General features: G+C 37.7%; 1 non-coding gene across 1 annotated transcript; it reads left to right on the top strand.

Moving 5' to 3' along the window:
• Positions 1 to 8369: 8369 nt before the first annotated feature.
• Positions 8370 to 8477, top strand: LOC112804908 (small nucleolar RNA R71). Its single transcript, XR_003203525.1, has one exon. It is a non-coding gene; the product is annotated as a small nucleolar RNA R71 (small nucleolar RNA).
• The last annotated feature ends 10760 nt before the right edge of the window (positions 8478 to 19237 follow it).

The following is a 19237-nucleotide window of genomic DNA, read 5'->3' as shown; positions in this document are numbered from 1 at the left end:
AGGTAGAGGTAATTGAAAAATTACCACCACCTGCCAATGTTAAGGCAATCAGAAGCTTTCTGGGGCATGCAGGATTCTACAGAAGGTTTATAAAGGATTTTTCAAAAATTGCAAAACCTCTGAGTAACCTGTTAGCTGCTGACACACCATTTGTGTTTGACACACAGTGTCTGCAGGCGTTTGAGACCCTGAAAGCTAAGCTGGTCACAGCACCAGTCATCTCTGCACCAGATTGGACATTGCCATTTGAACTAATGTGTGATGCCAGTGACCATGCCATTGGTGCAGTGTTGGGACAGAGGCATAACAAGCTTCTGCACGTCATTTACTATGCCAGCCGTGTTCTAAATGACGCACAGAAGAACTACACAACCACAGAAAAAGAGTTACTTGCAGTGGTCTATGCCATTGACAAGTTTAGATCCTATCTAGTGGGATCCAAAGTGGTTGTGTACACTGACCATGCTGCTCTTAAATATCTACTCACAAAGCAAGATTCAAAACCCAGGCTCATCAGATGGGTGTTGCTTCTGCAAGAGTTTGATATAGAAATAAGAGACAGAAAAGGGACAGAGAACCAAGTAGCTGATCATCTGTCCCGAATAGAACCAGTAGCTGGGGCGTCCCTCCCTTCTACTGAGATCTCTGAGACTTTCCCAGATGAGCAACTCTTTGCCATTCAGGAAGCTCCATGGTTTGCAGATATTGCAAATTTTAAAGCTGTGAGGTTCATTCCCAAAGAGTACAGCTACGTGCAGAGAAAGAAATTAATTTCAGATGCCAAGTACTACCTCTGGGATGAACCATATCTCTAAGAGATGTGCTGACGGAGTGATCCGCAGATGTATACCCAGAGAAGAAGCACAAAGGATCCTATGGCACTGCCATGGATCACAGTATGGAGGACATTTTGGAAGTGAGCGAACAGCCACTAAAGTCCTCCAATGTGGCTTCTACTGGCCTACTCTCTATAAAGATTCCCGAGAGTTTGTGCGTAACTGTGACAGTTGCCAAAGAGCTGGTAACCTGCCTCATGGATATGCCATGCCTCAACAAGGGATATTAGAGATAGAATTGTTTGATGTATGGGGAATTGACTTCATGGGGCCATTCCCACCATCATACTCAAACACTTACATTCTGGTGGCAGTAGACTATGTATCTAAGTGGGTAGAGGCAATTGCTACACCCACTAACGATACCAAGACCGTACTGAAATTCCTCCAGAAAAACATTTTCAGCAGGTTTGGCATTCCCAGAGTGCTAATCAGTGATGGGGGCACTCATTTCTGCAATAAACAGCTACACCTTGCTATGGTTAGATATGGAATTAGCCACAAAGTGGCAACTCCGTATCATCCACAGACAAATGGGCAAGCTGAGGTCTCTAACAGAGAATTAAAGAGAATCCTGGAATGGACTGTGATGGCCCGAAGAAAGGATTGGGCAAAGAGCTTGGATGATGCTCTGTGGGCATACAGAACAGCATTCAAGACCCCTATAGGAACCTTTCCATACCAACTGGTATATGGGAAGGCCTGTCATTTGCCTGTGGAACTGGAACATAAAGCCTACTGGGCAACCAGATTCCTAAACATGGATGCACAGTTAGCTGGTGAAAAAAGACTGCTCCAGTTAAATGAGCTAGAGGAGTTCAGACTCAATGCCTTTGAAAATGCAAAAATTTATAAGGAAAAGGCAAAGAAATGGCATGACAAGAAGTTGTCAACCAGAGTCTTTGAGCCAGGACAAAAAGTTCTGCTCTTCAACTCTAGGCTCAAACTGTTTCCAGGAAAACTCAAATCCCGTTGGAGGGGTCCGTATGTGATTACAGGAGTGTCACCATATGGATATGTTGAGCTTCAGGATATTGATTCTGACAAAAAGTTCATTGTTAATGGACAGAGAATCAAACATTATCTTGAAGGCAATTTTGAGCAGGAATGCTCAAGACTGAGACTTGAGTGATTCTCAGTAAAAGTCCAGCTAAAGACAGTAAAGAAGCGCTTGCTGGGAGGCAACCCAGTCATTAGGAGGTTATATGATTAGTTCTTACAGAGGCAAATATCAAAAATGAAGGAATTCACAGAATTACAGAAGGATTCAGCTCAAAAAGCAGAGAAAATGAGCTTACTGGCGAAAAAACGCCAGTAAGGGGCATTTTGGGCGTTAAACGCCAGAATGGGTACCATTCTGGGCGTTTAACGCCAGGAATGGTGCCATTTTGGGCGTTAAACGCCAGAATGGGCACCATTCTGGGCGTTTAACGCCAGGTGTGCAGCATCCTGGGCGTTTTGAAAAACGCCCAGTGATAAAGGCTTTCTGGCGTTTAACGCCAGCCAGGGCACCTGGCTGGGCGTTAAACGCCCAAAAGGGGTAGCAATTGGGCGTTAAACGCCAGAATGGGTGCCATTCTGGGCGTTTAACGCCAGAAAGGTGGGGGACCACATTTTTGTTTTCAACTCAAATTTTTTCAAACTTTCCTCTTTTTACCCATACTCTTCTACATAAATGCACTTCAACCTTTCATCATTCACTTTCAAATCTTCACAAATCAAAACCATTCTTCAAATCTATTTCAAATTAATCCCAAATCTTCTTCAAAAAACTCACCCTTTTCTCAATTTCTTTCCATATCTTCTCAAATCTCCTTTCAAATCTCTCTTTTTTTCGAAAAAACTCTCCCCCTCACCTTATAAATTCGTGTTTGGCTTCCTCTTTCCACCACACCATTCGAATTTCCTCTTCCTCTCTCTCTCTCTCTTCTCTTCTTTCTTCCCTTTTTGCTTGAGGACAAGCAAAACCTCTAAGTTTGGTGTGCTTTTCTGTGATCACTAAGCCAAGATTCATCAAGATCATGGCTCCTAAGGGAAAACAAACCAACTCAAGAGGAAAGAAAGAGAATAATCCAAAGAATCTTTGGAATCAAGAGAAGTTCTTAACCAAAGAACATGAAGACCATTATCACAAAATAATGGGTCTGAGGTCAGTGATCCCGGAAGTTAAATTTGATCTGAAAGAAGATGAATATCCGGAGATCCAAGAGCAAATTCGAAACAGAGGATGGGAAGTTCTGACCAATCCTGAAATAAAGGTTGGAAGGAACATGGTTCAGGAATTCTACTCTAATCTGTGGCTAACAGATAAGCAGAGAATGACTGGAACTGCTTACCATACCTACAGAACCATGGTCAGAGGGAAAGTTATGTACTTCCATCTGGACAAAATAAGAGAAATCTTCAAACTACCCCAACTGCAAGATGATCCTGACTCCTTCAATAGGAGGATGGTGAGAGTAGATAAAGGGTTGGATCAAGTTCTAGAGGACATATGCCTCCCTGGGACTAAGTGGATAACCAATTCAAAGGGTGTCCCAAACCAATTCAAGAGGGGAGACCTCAAGCCAATTGCAAGAGGTTGGCTAGACTTTATTGGGCGTTTCATATTGCCCACTAGCAACCGTTCTGAGGTCACCATCAAGAGAGCAGTGATGATTCATTGCATCATGCTTGGAAAAGAAGTGGAGGTTCATCATGTGATTGCTTGTGAGATCTACACAATTGCAAATAAGAATTCCACTGAAGCCAAACTGGCTTACCCAAGCTTGATTTCCTTGCTCTGTAAAGAGGCTGGGGTGAAGATGGGAGTAGATGAGTTCATACCCATTGAACACCCAATCACCAAGAAGTCAATGGAAGGACAAGTGCAAGACAACTCTATCAAGAGGAGGGCGCAGGAATTCCTCCCTGAATTCCCAAGAATTGACTACTGGACCAGCCTAGAAGCATCTATCTCCAAGCTACAAGAGACTATGGAGCAACTGAAGGAAGAACAGCAGAATCAAAACTGCATGCTCTGCAAATTGCTGAAGGAGCAAGAGAAGCAGGGGCGTGAAATCCAAGAATTGAAACGCCAAAAGTTCTCCTCTCAAGCTGAGGGAGCATCCACTTCTCAAAATCAAGGTTGTTGAGTCCTAACTCTGTGAAAACCTCTATCATTAGGAGCCTATGTTTGCGTTTTTTTTCCTTGTTTTGTTTTTATTTTTCGTTTTTCTAGTCTCATTTTATATCTATTTTTGAGTCTTGTTTTAATTCATAATTAATAAAATTGAAATTTTATGCCTTAAAGATATGAATGTCCTATGAATCCATCACCTCTCTTAAATGAAAAATGCTTTAATCACAAAAGAACAAGAAGTACAGGATTTCAAAATTTATCATTGAAACTAGTTGAATTAGTTTGATGTGGTGACAATACTTTTTGTTTTCTGAATGAATGCTTGAACAGTGCATATGTCTCTTGAATTTGTTGTCTTGAGAATGTTAAAAATTGTTGGCTCTTGAAAGAATGAGGAAAAGGAGAACTGTTATTGAGGATCTAAAAATCATTAGACTGATTCTTGAAGCAAGAAAAAGCAGTGGATACAAAAAAAAAAGAAAAAAATTTCGAAAAAAAAGGAGAAGAAGGAAAGAAAAAGAAAAGAAAGAAATAAAGTTGTGATCCAAGGCAAAAAGAGTGTGCTTAAGAACCCTGGACACCTCTAATTGGGGACTTTAGCAAAGCTGAGTCACAATCTGAAAAGGTTCACCCAATTATGTGTCTGTGGCATGTATGTATCCGGTGGTAATACTGGAAGACAGAGTGCTTTGGGTCACAGCCAAGACTCATACACTAGCTATGTTCAAGAATCATTATGCTCAACTAAGAGAATCAATAACACTATCTGAGTTCTGAGTTCTTATAGATGCCAATCATTCTGAACTTCAAGGGATAGAGTGAGATGCCAAAACTGTTCGGAGGCAAAAAGCTACTAGTCCCGCTCATCTAATTGGAACTATGTTTCCTTGATATTTTGGAGTCTATAGTATATTCTCTTCTTTTTATCCTATTTTGATTTTCAGTTGCTTGGGGACAAGCAACAATTTAAGTTTGGTGTTGTGATGAGCGGATAATTTGTATGCTTTTTGGCATTGTTTTTAGTATGTTTTTAGTATAATCTAGTTAGTTTTTAGTATATTTTTATTAGTTTTTAGCTAAAATTCACTTTTCTGGACTTTACTATGAGTTTGTGTGTTTTTCTGTGATTTCAGGTATTTTCTGGCTGAAATTGAGGGTCCTGAGCAAAAATCTGATTCCGAGACCAAAAAGGACTGCAGATGCTGTTGGATTCTGACCTCCCTGCACTCGAAGCGGATTTTCTGGAGCTACAGAAGCCCAATTGGCGCGCTCTTAACGGCATTGTAAAGTAGACATCCTGGGCTTTCCAGCAATATATGATAGTCCATACTTTGCCCAAGATTTGATGGCCCAAACCGGCTCTCAAAGTCTCCCTCAGAAATTCCAGCGTTAAACGCCGGAACTGGCATAAAACTTGGAGTTAAACGCCCAAACTGGCATGAGAACTGGCGTTTAACTCCAGAAAACGTCTCTACACATAAAAGCTTCATTGCTCAGCCCAAGCACACACCAAGTGGACCCAGAAGTGGATTTTTACGTCATTTACTCATTTCTGTACACCCTAGGCTACTAGTTTACTATTAATAGGATCTTTTGACATTGTATCTGGACCTTATGACCTCATGACATTTTACACCTTTCTTTGTGTACTTTCCACGGCATGAGTCTCTAAACCCCATGGTTGGGGGTGAGGAGCTCTGCTGTGTCTTGATGGATTAATGCAATTACTACTGTTTCTTATTCAATCATGCTTGCTTCCATTCTAAGATAACACTTGTTCTTAATCCGGATGAATGTGATGATCTGTGACAATCATCATCATTCTCAACTATGAACGTGTGTCTGACAACCACCTCCGTTCTACCTTAGATTAAGTAGTTATCTCTTGGACTCTTTAATCGGAATCTTCGTGGTATAAGTTAGGATTGATGGCGGCATTCAAGAGAATCCGGAAGGTCTAAACCTTGTCTGTGGTATTCTGAGTAGGATTCAATGATTGAATGACTGTGACGTGCTTCAAACTCCTGAAGGCGGGGCGTTAGTGACAGACGCAAAAGAATCACTGGATTCTATTCCGGCCTGATTGAGAACCGACAGATGAATTCCGCTATGCTGTGACAGAGCATATGCAATCGCTTTCACTGAGAGGATGGGAGGTAGCCATTGACAACGGTGAAACCCTACATACAGCTTGCCATGGAAGGAGACTTGCGTGTTTGAAGAAGAAGACAGTAGGAAAGCAGAGATTCAGAAGATGGAGCATCTCCAAACCTCAACCTATTCTCCATTACTGCAAAACAAGTAATCATTTCATGTTCTTTTGCTTTTCACAATCAATCCTGATAATTTCTGATATCCTGACTAAGATTTACAAGATAACCATAGCTTGCTTCAAGCCGACAATCTCTGTGGGATCGACCCTTGCTCACGCAAGGTATTACTTGGACGACCCAGTACACTTGCTGGTTAGTTGTGCGGGATTGCAAAAGTGTGATTGCAATTTCGTGCACCACTTCACTGGCGTTTAAACGCCAGCGAATTCTCCTCTAGGGTGTGCTGTTTTTCTTTCTGTTTTTGCTTTTTCAATTGATTTTGTGACTTCTCATGATCATCAACCTACAGAAAACATAAAATAACAAAGGAAAATAGATAAAATATAACATTGGATTGCCTCCCAACAAGCGCTTCTTTAATGTCAGTAGCTTGACAGTGGGCTCTCATGGAGCCTCAGAGATTCTTAGAGCAATGTTGGAACCTCCCAACACCAAACTTAGAGTTTGAATGTGGGGGTTCAAAACCAAACTTAGAAGTTGGTTTTGGCCTCCCAACACCAAACTTAGAGTTTGACTGTGGGGGCTCTATTTGACTCTATTTTGAGAGAAGCTCTTCATGCTTCCTCTCCATGGTGATAGAGGGATATCCTTGAGCCTTAAACACAAAGGATTCTTCATTCACTTGAATGATCAATTCTCCTTTATCAACATCAATCACAGCCTTTGTTGTGGCTAGGAAGGGTCTGCCAAGGATGATGGATTCATCCATGCACTTCCCAGTCTATAGGACTATGAAATCAGCAGGGATGTAATAGTCTTCAACTTTTACCAGAACATCCTCTACAAGTCCATAAGCTTGTTTTCTTGAATTGTCTGCCATCTCTAGTGAGATTTTCGCAGCTTGCACCTCAAAGATCCCTAGCTTCTCCATTACAGAGAGAGGCATGAGGTTTACACTTGACCCTAGGTCACACAGGGCCTTCTTGAAGGTCATGGTGCCTATGGCACAAGGTATTGAGAACTTCCCAGGATCCTGTCTCTTTTGAGGTAGTTTTTGCCTAGACAAGTCATCCAGTTCTTTGGTGAGCAAAGGGGGTTCATCCTCCCAAGTCTCATTGCCAAATAACTTGTCATTTAGCTTCATGATTGCTCCAAGGTATTTAGCAACTTGCTCTTCAGTGACATACTCATCCTCTTCAGAGGAAGAATACTCATCAGAGCTCATGAATGACAGAAGTAAATCCAATGGAATCTCTATGGTCTCAGTGGGAGCCTCAGATTCTCATGGTTCCTCATTAGGGAACTCATTGGAGGCCAGTGGACATCCATTGAGGTCTTCTTCAGTGGCGTTCACTGCCTCTTCCTCCTCTCCAAATTCGGCCATGTTGATGGCTTTGCACTCTCCTTTTGGATTTTCTTCTGTATTGCTTGGAAGAGTACTAGGAGGGAGTTCAGTAATTTTCTTACTCAGCTGACCCACTTGTGCCTCCAAATTTCTAATGGAGGACCTTGTTTCAGTTATGAAACTTTGGGTGTTTTTGATTAGATCAAAGACCATGGTTGCTAAGTCAGAGTGGTTCTACTTAGAATTCTCTGTCAGTTGCTGAGAAGATGATGGAAAAGGCTTGCCATTGCTAAACCTGTTTCTTCCACCATTATTATTGTTGAAACCTTGTTGAGGTCTCTGTTGATCCTTCCATGAAAGATTTGGATGATTTCTCCATGAAGGATTATAGGTGTTTCCATAGGGTTCTCCCATGTAATTCACCTCTTCCATTGAAGGGTTCTCAGGATTATAAGCTTCTTCTTCAGATGAAGCTTCCTTAGTACTGCCTGGTGCATTTTGCATTCCAGACAGACTTTGAGAAATCATATTGACTTGCTGAGTCAATATTTTGTTCTGAGCCAGTAATTCAGAGTATCAATCTCAAGAATTCCTTTCTTCTGATTAGCCCCATTGTTCACAGGATTCCTTTCAGAAGTGTACATGAATTGGTTATTTGCAACCATTTCAATTAGTTCTTGAGCTTCTGTAGGCGTCTTCTTAAGATGAAGAGATCCTCCAGCAGAGCTATCCAAAGACATCTTGGACAGTTCAGACAGACCATCATAGAATATACCTATGATGCTCCATTCAGAAAGCATATCAGAGGGACATTTTCTGATTAATTGTTTGTATCTTTCCCAAGCTTCATAGAGGGATTCTCCTTCCTTCTGTCTGAAGGTTTGGACTTCCACTCTAAGCTTACTCAATTTTTGAGGTGGAAAGAACTTTGCCAAGAAGGCATTGACTAGCTTTTCCTAAGAGTTCAGACTTTCTTTAGGTTGTGAGTCCAACCATGTCCTAGCTCTGTCTCTCATAGCAAAAGGGAATAGCATAAGTCTATAGACTTCAGGGTCAACCCCATTAGTCTTGACAGTGTCACAGATTTGCAAGAACTCAGTTAAAAACTGATGAGGATCTTCCAATGGAAGTCCATGGAACTTGCAATTCTGTTGCATCAGAGAAACTAATTGAGGCTTAAGCTCAAAGTTGTTTGCTCCAATGGCAGGGATAGAGATGCTTCTCCCATAAAAGTCGGGAGTAGGTGCAGTAAAGTCACCCAACACCTTCCTTGCATTGTTGGCATTGTTGTTGTTTTCGGCTGCCATGTCTTCTTCTTCTTTGAAGATTTCTGTTAGGTCCTCTACAGAGAATTGTGCCTTAGCTTCTCTTAGCTTTTGCTTCAAGGTCCTTTCAGGTTCAGGGTCAGCCTCAACAAGAATGCTTTTGTCTTTGCTCCTGCTCATATGAAAGAGAAGAGAACAAGAAAATATAGAATCCTCTATGTCACAGTATAGAGATTCCTTGAGGTGTCAGAGGAAAAGAAAAATAGAAGGAAGAAGTAGAAGAATTCGAACTTATCAAGAGAGATGGAGTTTGAATTGTGCATTAAGGAATAGTGTTCGTCCATAAATAGAAGGATGTGAGAAGAGGGGAAGAAATTTTCGAAAATTAGGTAAGAGATTTAAAAAAAAACATTTTGAAAAACACTAATTGATTTTCGAAAATAAGAGTGTAAAAGAAATCAAGTGATTTTTGAAAAAGATTTTGAAATTAGAAAATAAAAAAGATATGATTAAAAATTATTTTGAAAAAGATGTGATTAAAAAGATGTGATTGAGAAGATATGATTTGAAAAACATTTTTAAAAAGATTTGATTTTAAAAATCAATAACTTGGCTAACAAGAAAAGATATGATTCAAACATTAAACCTTTCTCAACAGAAAAGGCAACATACTTGAAATGTTGAATCAAATCATCAATTGATAGCAAGTATCCTTGAAAATGGAAAGAAATTGATTTTGAAAAAGATTTGATTGAAAAGATTTGATTTGAAAAAGATTTGATTTTGAAAAGATTTTGAAAACTTAAAAAAAAATTGATTTGAAAACAATATCTTCCCTCTTGTGCCATCCTGGCGTTAAACGCCCAGAATGGTGCACATTCTGGCATTTAACGCCCAAAGCACTACCCTTTTGGGCATTAAACGTCCAGCCAGGCACCCTGGCTGGCGTTTAAACGCCAGTTTGCCTTCCTCACTGGGCGTTTTGAATGCCCAGCTTTTTCTGTGTAATTCCTCTGCTGAATGTTCTGAATCTTTAATTCCCTGTATCATTGACTTGAAAAGACACAAATTAAAAATATTTTTGGATTTTTAATAATCAAAATGTAACTAAAATTAAATAACAATGCATGCAAGACACCAAACTTAGCAGTTTGTATACTACTGACACTGACAAAATGAGAATGCATATGAGACACATAAACACTCAAGTCAAGAGAATTTAAAAATCAGAGCAATGGAACCATCAAGAACACTTTGAAGATTAATGAAGACACATGCATGAATGCAAAAAGAACAGAAACATGCAATTGACACCAAACTTAACATGAGACTCTAAACTCAAACAAGAAATATTTTTGGATTTTATGATTTTGTAATTTTTTTGGATTTTTCGAAAATTAAGTGAAAAGAAAAAAATATCAAAATTCTTAATGAGAATTCCAGGAATCATGCAATGTTAGTCTAAAGCTTCAGTCTAAAGAAATTAGACATGGCTGAACAAGCTTCAGCAAGACATTGCATTCAAGAGCTAAATTAATGAAAATCAATCAGCCTTGGTGATGATAAGAACATCACCTTGAAACACTAGAATTCATTCTTAAGAACTCTGAAGAAAAATACCTAATCTAAGCAACAAGATGAACCGTCAGTTGTCCATACTCGAACAATCCCCGGCAACGGTGCCAAAAACTTGGTGCACGAAATTGTGATCACTACAACTCAAATAATCCAAAAACTTGGTGTTCAACACCATGGCATAAACACAACTTCGCACAACTAACCAGCAAGTGTACTGGGTCGTCCAAGTAATAAACCTTACGCGAGTAAGGGTCGATCCCACAGAGATTGTTGGTATGAAGCAAGCTATGGTCACCTTGTAAATCTTAGTCAGGCAAACTTGAATGGTTATGGATGATGAATAAAACATAAAGATAAAGATAGAGATACTTATGTAATTCATTGGTGGGAATTTCAGATAAGCGTATGAAGATGCTTAGTCCCTTCCGTCTCTCTGCTTTCCTACTATCTTCATCCAATCCTTCTTACTCCTTTCCATGGCAAGCTGTATGCAAGGGTTTCACCGTTGTCAGTGGCTACCTTCCATCCTCTCAGTGGAAATGTTCAACGCACCCTGTCACGGCACGGCTATCCAGCTGTCGGTTCTCGATCATGTCGGAATAGAATCCAGTGATTCTTTTGCGTCTGTCACTAACGCCCCACAATCGCGAGTTTGAAGCTCGTCACAGTCATTCAATCATTGAATCCTACTCAGAATACCACAGACAAGGTTTAGACCTTCCGGATCCTCTTGAATGCCGCCATCAATTCTAGCTTATACCACGAAGATTCCGGTTAAAGAATCCAAGAGATATGCACTCAATCTAAGGTAGAACGGAGGTGGTTGTCAGGCACACGTTCATAGGTGAGAATGATGATGAGTGTCACGGATCATCACATTCATCAAGTTGAAGAACAAGTGATATCTTGGAACAAGAACAAGCGGAATTGAATAGAAGAACAATAGTAACTGCATTAATACTCGAGGTACAGCAGAGCTCCACACCTTAATCTATGGTGTGTAGAAACTCCACCGTTGAAAATACATAAGAACAAGGTCTAGGCATGGCCGTGAGGCCAGCCTCCCAATGATCTAAGATAGCATAATAATAAAGATAGCTACCAAGATAGATGAAAATACAATAGCAAAAGGTCCTACTTATAGAGAACTAGTAGCCTAAGGTTTACAAAGATGAGTAAATGACATAAAAATCCACTTCCGGACCCACTTGGTGTGTGCTTGGGCTGAGAATTGAAGCATTTTCGTGTAGAGACTCTTCTTGGAGTTAAAGGCCAGCTTTTGTGCCAGTTTGGGCGTTTAACTCCCATTCTTGTGCCAGTTCCGGCGTTTAACGCTGGGAATTCTGAGGGTGACTTTGAACGCCGGTTTGGGCCATCAAATCTCGAGCAAAGTATGGACTATCATATATTGCTGAAAAGCCTAGGATGTCTACTTTCCAAAGCCATTGAGAGCGCGCCAATTGGGCTTCTGTAGCTCTAGAAAATCTACTTCGAGTGCAGGGAGGTTAGAATCCAACAGCATCTGCAGTCCTTTTTAGTCTCTGAATCAGATTTTTGCTCAGGTCCCTCAATTTCAGCCAGAAAATACCTGAAATCACAGAAAAACACACAAACTCATAGTAAAGTCCAAAAAGTGAATTTTAACTAAAACTAATAAAAATATACTAAAAACCAACTAGAACATACTAAAAACATACTCAAAACAATGTCAAAAAGCGTACAAATTATCCGCTCATCAAAACCAAAAAGGGGTTTTAAATCTCAAAAATACGGAACATAAAAGGATAAACAATACAAGAATTGAAATTGAATAAAAAAGATACATTGAAATTGAAATAGAAATAAAAAAGATAGATTAAAATTGAGTACAAAGAGAATCACTCTACTTTCTATCCAATTTCTTGATGCAACAAGAAAGGGACTCCTCAACCTAACTTGTCAACGCCATGATTTGGAAATTGATTCGAAGGGACTCCTCAACCTTCTAACCAATTCTTCGATGCAACAAGAGAGGGACTCCTCAACCTCAATTGTCCACACCATGGTTTCATCACGAAACCAAAAAAAGGTTTAAAACCTCTAAATCATTCTATACCATGACTACAATAGCTAAGGAGGTATTTATAACCTCTTATTAGGTTAAAACAAAGAAAAATCCTAAAGTCCATAAACATAAGGCCCAATCTAGTAATTAAATAAATAAAATAAAAATACATTAAATTAAAATATTCTAAAAATGTAAACTTATATCTTCTAAATAACACTTGAACTCTTCATATCACGAACATTTGAAGCACGTATCATTCTCCTCCTCTTCAAAAAAGATTCGTCCTCGAATCTTGTAGGTGGAAAAAAATAATATATGAAAAGGACAATAATTACAAGGAAGATAATTTTTTTTTTGTCTTTTTTCATCTTTTTTGTTTTTTTTACTTTATGCTTTTTTTAACAATAATGAAACGCAAACAAAGACAAGAACACAAAGAAAGGTGCGACAGACGCTGGACTCTTTTTTTATGATAAAAAAAGAACAAATATAGATTAATAAGAATTAATCTTATACCTGAGCTCTAATACCAAATGATACGAAAATAAAAGATAAACATAAAGACAAAAATTCAAACTGAATAAAAGATACATTGAAATTGAAAATGGAAATATAAAGGATTGATTGAAATTGAATACAAAGATAATCACTCTACTTTCTACCCAATTTCTTGATGCAACAAGAAAGGGACTCCTCAACCTAACTTGTCAACGCCATAATTTGGAAATTGAATCGAAGGGACTCCTCAACCTTCTATCCAATTCCCCGATGCAACAAGAGAGGGACTCCTCAACCTCAATTGTCCACACCATGGTTTCATCACGAAACCAAAAAGGGGTTTTGAAACCTCTAAAAATTCTATACTACGACTACAATAGCTAAGGAGGTATTTATATCCTCTTATTAGGTTAAAACAAAGAAAAACCCTAAAGCCATAAACATAAGGCCCAATCTAGTAACTAAATAAACAAAATCAAAATACATTAAATTAAAATATTCTAAAAATATAAACTAATATCTTCTAAATAATACTTGAACTATTCATATCACGAACATTTAAAGCACGTATCATTCTCCTCCTCTTCAAAAAAGATTCATCCTCGAATCTTGTAGGTGGAATAAAATAGTATATGAAAGAACAATAATTACAAGGAAGATAATTTATTTCTTTTTCTTTTTTCATATATATTTCTTTTTTTTTTCCTTTTTTTTTGCACTTTATGCTTTTTTATTTTTTTAAACAATAATGAAATGCAAACGGAAATAAGAACACAAGAACCTAAAAAAGATACGACAGACATTGGACTCTTTTTTTTTAATTGATTAAAGAAGAACAGATATAGATTAATAAGAATTAATCTAATACCTGAGCTCTGATACCAATGATACGGAAATAAAAGGATAAATAAGATAAGAATTGAAATTAAATAAAAAAAAGATATATTGAAATTGAAATAGAAACAAAAATAATAGATTGAAATTGAGTACAAAGAGAATCACTCTACTTCTACCTAATTTCTTGACGCAACAAGAAAGTGACTCCTCAACCTAACTTGTCAACGCCATGATTTGGAAATTGATTCGAAGGGACTCCTCAACCTTCTAACTAATTCCCCGATGCAACAAGAGAGGGACTCCTCAACCTCAATTGTCCACACCATGGTTTCATCACGAAACCAAAAAAAGGTTTAAAACCTCTAAATCATTCTATGCTACGACTACAATAGCTAAGGGGGTATTTATAACCTTTTATTAGGTTAAAACAAAGAAAAACCCTAAAGCCCATAATCATAAGGCCCAATCTAGTAATTAAATAAACAAAATCAAAATACATTAAATTAAAATATTCTAAAAATATAAATTAATATCTTCTAAATAACACTTTAACTCTTCATATCACAAACATTTAAAGTACGTATTAAAAGTCCTCTTCAGAGTGTTGTGTTTAGCTTCTCTTAGCTTCCTCTTCAGAGTCCTTTCAGGTTCCAGATCAGCTTCAACAAGAATGTTCTTATCCCTGCTCCTGCTCATGTGAAAAAGAAGAGAACAGAAAAGAAGAGGAATCCTCTATATCACAGTATAGAGATTCCTTTATGTGAGTAGAAGAAAAGAAGAATAGAAGAAGGGGAAGAGAAAAATTCAAACACAGAGAAGGGAGGGGTTCGAATTTTGAGAAGAGAAGTGTTAGTAAATAAAGAAAATAAATAGAAAGAGATGAGAGGGAGAGAATTTCGAAAATTGTTTAAAAATAAAAGAAAAATATTTTTGTTTTATTTTAATTTATAGTTAGTATTCAAATTTATTAAAAGAAATAAAATTAAAAAAAAACAATTAGTTAATTAAAATGAAGTTTGAAAAAGAGGGAAGTGATTTTAGAAAATTAGAGAGAGAAAAGTAGTTAGGTGGTTTTGAAAAAGATAAGAATTTTAAAATCAAACAAGAAAGTTAAGTAGTTAATTGAAAAGATTTGAAAATCAATATTGAAAAGATAAGAAGTTAGAAAAGATTTTTGAAATCAAATTTTTGAAAAGATATTTTTGAAAAAGATTTGATTAAAAAAGATATGATTTGAAAAAGATATGATTAAAAAGATATGATTGAAATTTATTTTAAAAAGATTTGAAAAAGAAATTTAGAAAGATTTGATTTTTGAAAATTAAAGTTAATGACTTGACTAACAAGAAACTAAAAGATATGATTCTAGAATTTAAAGGTTGAACCTTTCTTAACAAGAAAGTAACAAACTTGAAATTTTTGAATCAATCACATTAATTGTTAGTAAAGTTTTTGAAAAATTGAAATGAAATTAAGAAAAGATTTGAAAAATAATTTTTAAAATTTTCGAAAGTTTTAAGAAAAAATGAAAAAGAATTGATTTTTGAAAAAGATTTGAAAAGATAAATTTTTGAAATTGAAATCTTGACTTGACTAACAAGAAACAACTAAATTTTAAAAACTTTTGACTAAGTCATCCAAAATTTCGAGAATTATGAGGAAAATAAGGGAAAGATATTTTTTTGATTTTTTTTAATCTAATGAGGAAAGAGAAAAACTACAAAATGACTCAACACAAAGAATTTGGATTAAAATAAATGATGCATGCAAGAACACTATGAATGTCAAGATGAACACCAAGAATACTTTGAAGATTAAGATGAACATCAAGAACTTATTTTTGAAAAATTTTCAAGAAAAGAAAACATACAAGACACCAAACTTAGAAATTTTCAATGCTTAGACACTATGAATGCAAAAATACATATGAAAACAGCAAAAGACACAAAACAAGAAAATATGAAGATCAAACAAGAAGACTTGTCAAGAACAACTTGAAGATCATGAAGAATGCAATGCATAAAATTTTTCGAAAAATGCACAAATTTTTAAAACATGTAATTGACACCAAACTTAAAAATTGACACTAGACTCAAACAAGAAACACAAAATATTTTTGATTTTATGATTTTATTAATTTTTTTTGGATTTTTCAAAAATTATTTTTTTAGAAAAATGAAAACAAAGAAAAAAATTTTGAAAGATTTTTGAAAACTTTTTGAAAATAAAATAATGGTTAAAACAAGAAGAAAATTACCTAATCTAAGCAACAAGATAAACCGTCAGTTGTCCAAACTCGAACAATCTCCGGCAACGGCGCCAAAAACTTGGTACACGAAATTGTGATTCTCAACAATGGCGCAAAGACTTGGTGCTCTAATCGTGATTCTCACACTTTGTCACAACTCCATGCAGCTGACCAGCAAGTGCACTGGGTCGTCCAAGTAATACCTTACGTGAGTAAGGGTCTATCCCACGGAGATTGTCGGCTTGAAGTAAGCTATGGTCATCTTGTAAATCTTAGTCAAGCAGATTCAAATGGTTTTAGAGTTTAGATAATTAAAAGATAGAGATACTTATGTTATTCATTGGTGGGAATTTCAGATAAGTGTATGGAGATGCTTTATTCCTTCTGAATCTCTGCTTTCCTACTGCTCTCATCCAATCAGTCGTACTCCTTTCTATGGCAAGCTGTATGTTAGGTTTCACTGGCGTCAATGGCTACCTCCCGTCCTCTCAGTGAAAATGGTCCTCTACGGTTTCTGTACGGCTAATCAACTGTCGGATTGCTCGTCTCGGATGAAAAATACCATGCACAGATATCGTATGGCTAATCAGCTGTTGGTTCTCGATTGTGTAGGAATAGGATCTACTATCCTTTTGCGTCTGTCACCACGCCCTACAGTCGCGAGTTTGAAGCTCGTCACAGTCATCCCTTCCCAGATCCTACTCGAATACCACAGACAAGGTTTAGACTTTCTGGATCTCAAGAATGCTGCCAATGGATTCTATTTATACTAAACTAGTTACTAGGGTTACAGAAATAAGTCTAATTGCAGAAATCCACTTCCGGGGCACACTTAGTGTGTGCTTGGGCTGAGTATTGAAGCTTTCACGTGTAGAGGTCTTCCTTGAGTTAAACGCCAGTTGTAACTTGTTTTGGCATTTACTCTGCTTTGCAACTTGTTTCTGGCGTTTGACGCTAGAATAGGGCAGGATTCAAGGCGATATATGTGATCTATCCATTACCATGTGATCTTTTAGATATTTTATGTCCTAATAGATGCTCTTCGAGATGGTCACATGTGTGCTTATTATCTTCTTGCAACCTGACGTTTGCGAGATTACTTGCTCAAATTATTCGATTAAAAGCACAATTTTCGAAAATCCAATCAAAGCAATTCGTTTTGATAATGCTAGTGAATTTACTTCCCAGCTTTTGATGCTTATTGTATGGCTAATGGAATAAGTGTTGAAATCCAGTAGCTTATGTTCAACACAAATGGGTTAGCAGAATCACTTATTAAACGCCTCCAATTAATTGCTAGACCCTTACTTATGAGAACAAATCTCCCAACCTTGTTTGGGGGCATGCTATTTTATATGCCGCAGCAATTATTCGTTTGAGGCCAACGAGTTACCATCAGTTCTCTCCTATGCAATTAGCTTTTGGCCAGCAGCCAAATGTTTTCCATTTAAGAATATTCGGATGTGCGATATATGTTTCCATTGCACCACCTAATCGCACCAAAATGGGACCCCAAAGAAATATGGGGATATATGTTGGATATGATTCTCCCTTTATAATGAGGTATCTTGAGATACAAACTGGAGAAGTATTTAAAGTCCGGTTTGTGATTGTTGGTGCACGAAATTGCAATCACACTTTGCAATCCCGCACAACTAACAGCAAGTGCACTGGGTCGTCCAAGTAATACCTTACGTGAGTAAGGGTCGATCCCACGGAGATTGTCGGCTTGAAGCAAGCTATGGTTATCTTGTAACTCTTAGTCAGGATATCAATAATTATCAGGGTTGATTGTGAAAAGTAAAAGAACATGAAATAAGTACTTGTTTTGCAGTAATGGAGAACAGGTTGAGGTTTTGGAGATGCTCCATCTTTTGAATCTCTGCTTTCCTACTGTTTCTTCTTCAAGCATGCAAGGCTCCTTCCATGGCAAGCTGTATGCAAGGGTTTCACCGTTGTCAGTGGCTACCTCCCATCCTCTCAGTGGAAATGTTCAACGCACCCTGTCACGGCACGGCTATCCAGCTGTCGGTTCTCGATCATGTCGGAATAGAATCCAGTGATTCTTTTGCGTCTGTCACTAACGCCCCACAATCGCGAGTTTGAAGCTCGTCACAGTCATTCAATCATTGAATCCTACTCAGAATACCACAGACAGGTTTAGACCTTCCGGATTCTCTTGAATGCCGCCATCAGGTCTAGCTTATACCACGAAGATTCGGATTAAGGAATCCAAGAGATATCTACTCAATCTAAGGTAGAACGGAGGTGGTTGTCAGGCACACGTTCATAGTTGAGAATGATGATGAGTGTCACGGATCATCACATTCATCAGGTTTAGGAACAAGTGATATCTTAGAATGGAAGCAAGCATGATTGAATGAAAACAGTAGTAATTGCATTAATCCATCAAGACACAGCAGAGCTCCTCACCCCCAACCATGGGTTTAGAGACTCATGCCGTAGGAAGTACACAAAGAAACGTGTAAAGTGTCATGAGTACAGATACAATGTCAAAAGATCTATTAATAGTAAGCTAGTAACCTAGGGTATACAGAAATGAGTAAATGACGTAAAATCCACTTCTGGGTCCATTAGTGTGTGCTTGGGCTGAGCATTGAAGCCTTTCATGTGTAGAGACTTTTCTGGAGTTAAACGCCAGCTTTCATGCCAGTTTGGGCGTTTAACTCCAATTTTTATCAGTTCAGCTTAACGCTGAATTCTGAGGCTGATTTGCAATGCCGTTGGCATCAAATCTCTGGGCAAAGTATGAACTATTATACATTGCTGGAAAGCCCAGGATGTCTACTTTCCAACGCCGTTGAGAGCGCGTCAATTGGGTTCTGTAGCTTCATTAAATCCACTTCGAGTGCAGGGAGGTCAGAATCCAACAGCATCTGCAGTCCTTTTCAGCTTCTTTTAAATCAGATTTTTTGCTTGAGGACCTCATTTCAGCCAGAAAATACCTGAAATCACAGAAAAACACACAAACTCATAGTAAAGTCCATAAAGTGAATTTTAACCCAAAAACTAATAAAAGTATACTAAAAACTAACTAAAATATACTAAAACATAGTGAAAACAATGCCAAAAAGCGTATAAATCATCCGCTCATCAACAACACCAAACTTAAATTGTTGCTGTTGTCCCAAGCCAACTAAAAATCAGATAGATATAAAGAAGAGAATA

Source organism: Arachis hypogaea, chromosome 5 (genome assembly GCF_003086295.3).
Source record: "Arachis hypogaea cultivar Tifrunner chromosome 5, arahy.Tifrunner.gnm2.J5K5, whole genome shotgun sequence".
NCBI lineage: Eukaryota > Viridiplantae > Streptophyta > Magnoliopsida > Fabales > Fabaceae > Arachis > Arachis hypogaea.
The sequence above is the reverse complement of the archived record's forward strand: the minus strand, read 5'-3'. Positions and strand labels throughout refer to the sequence as shown.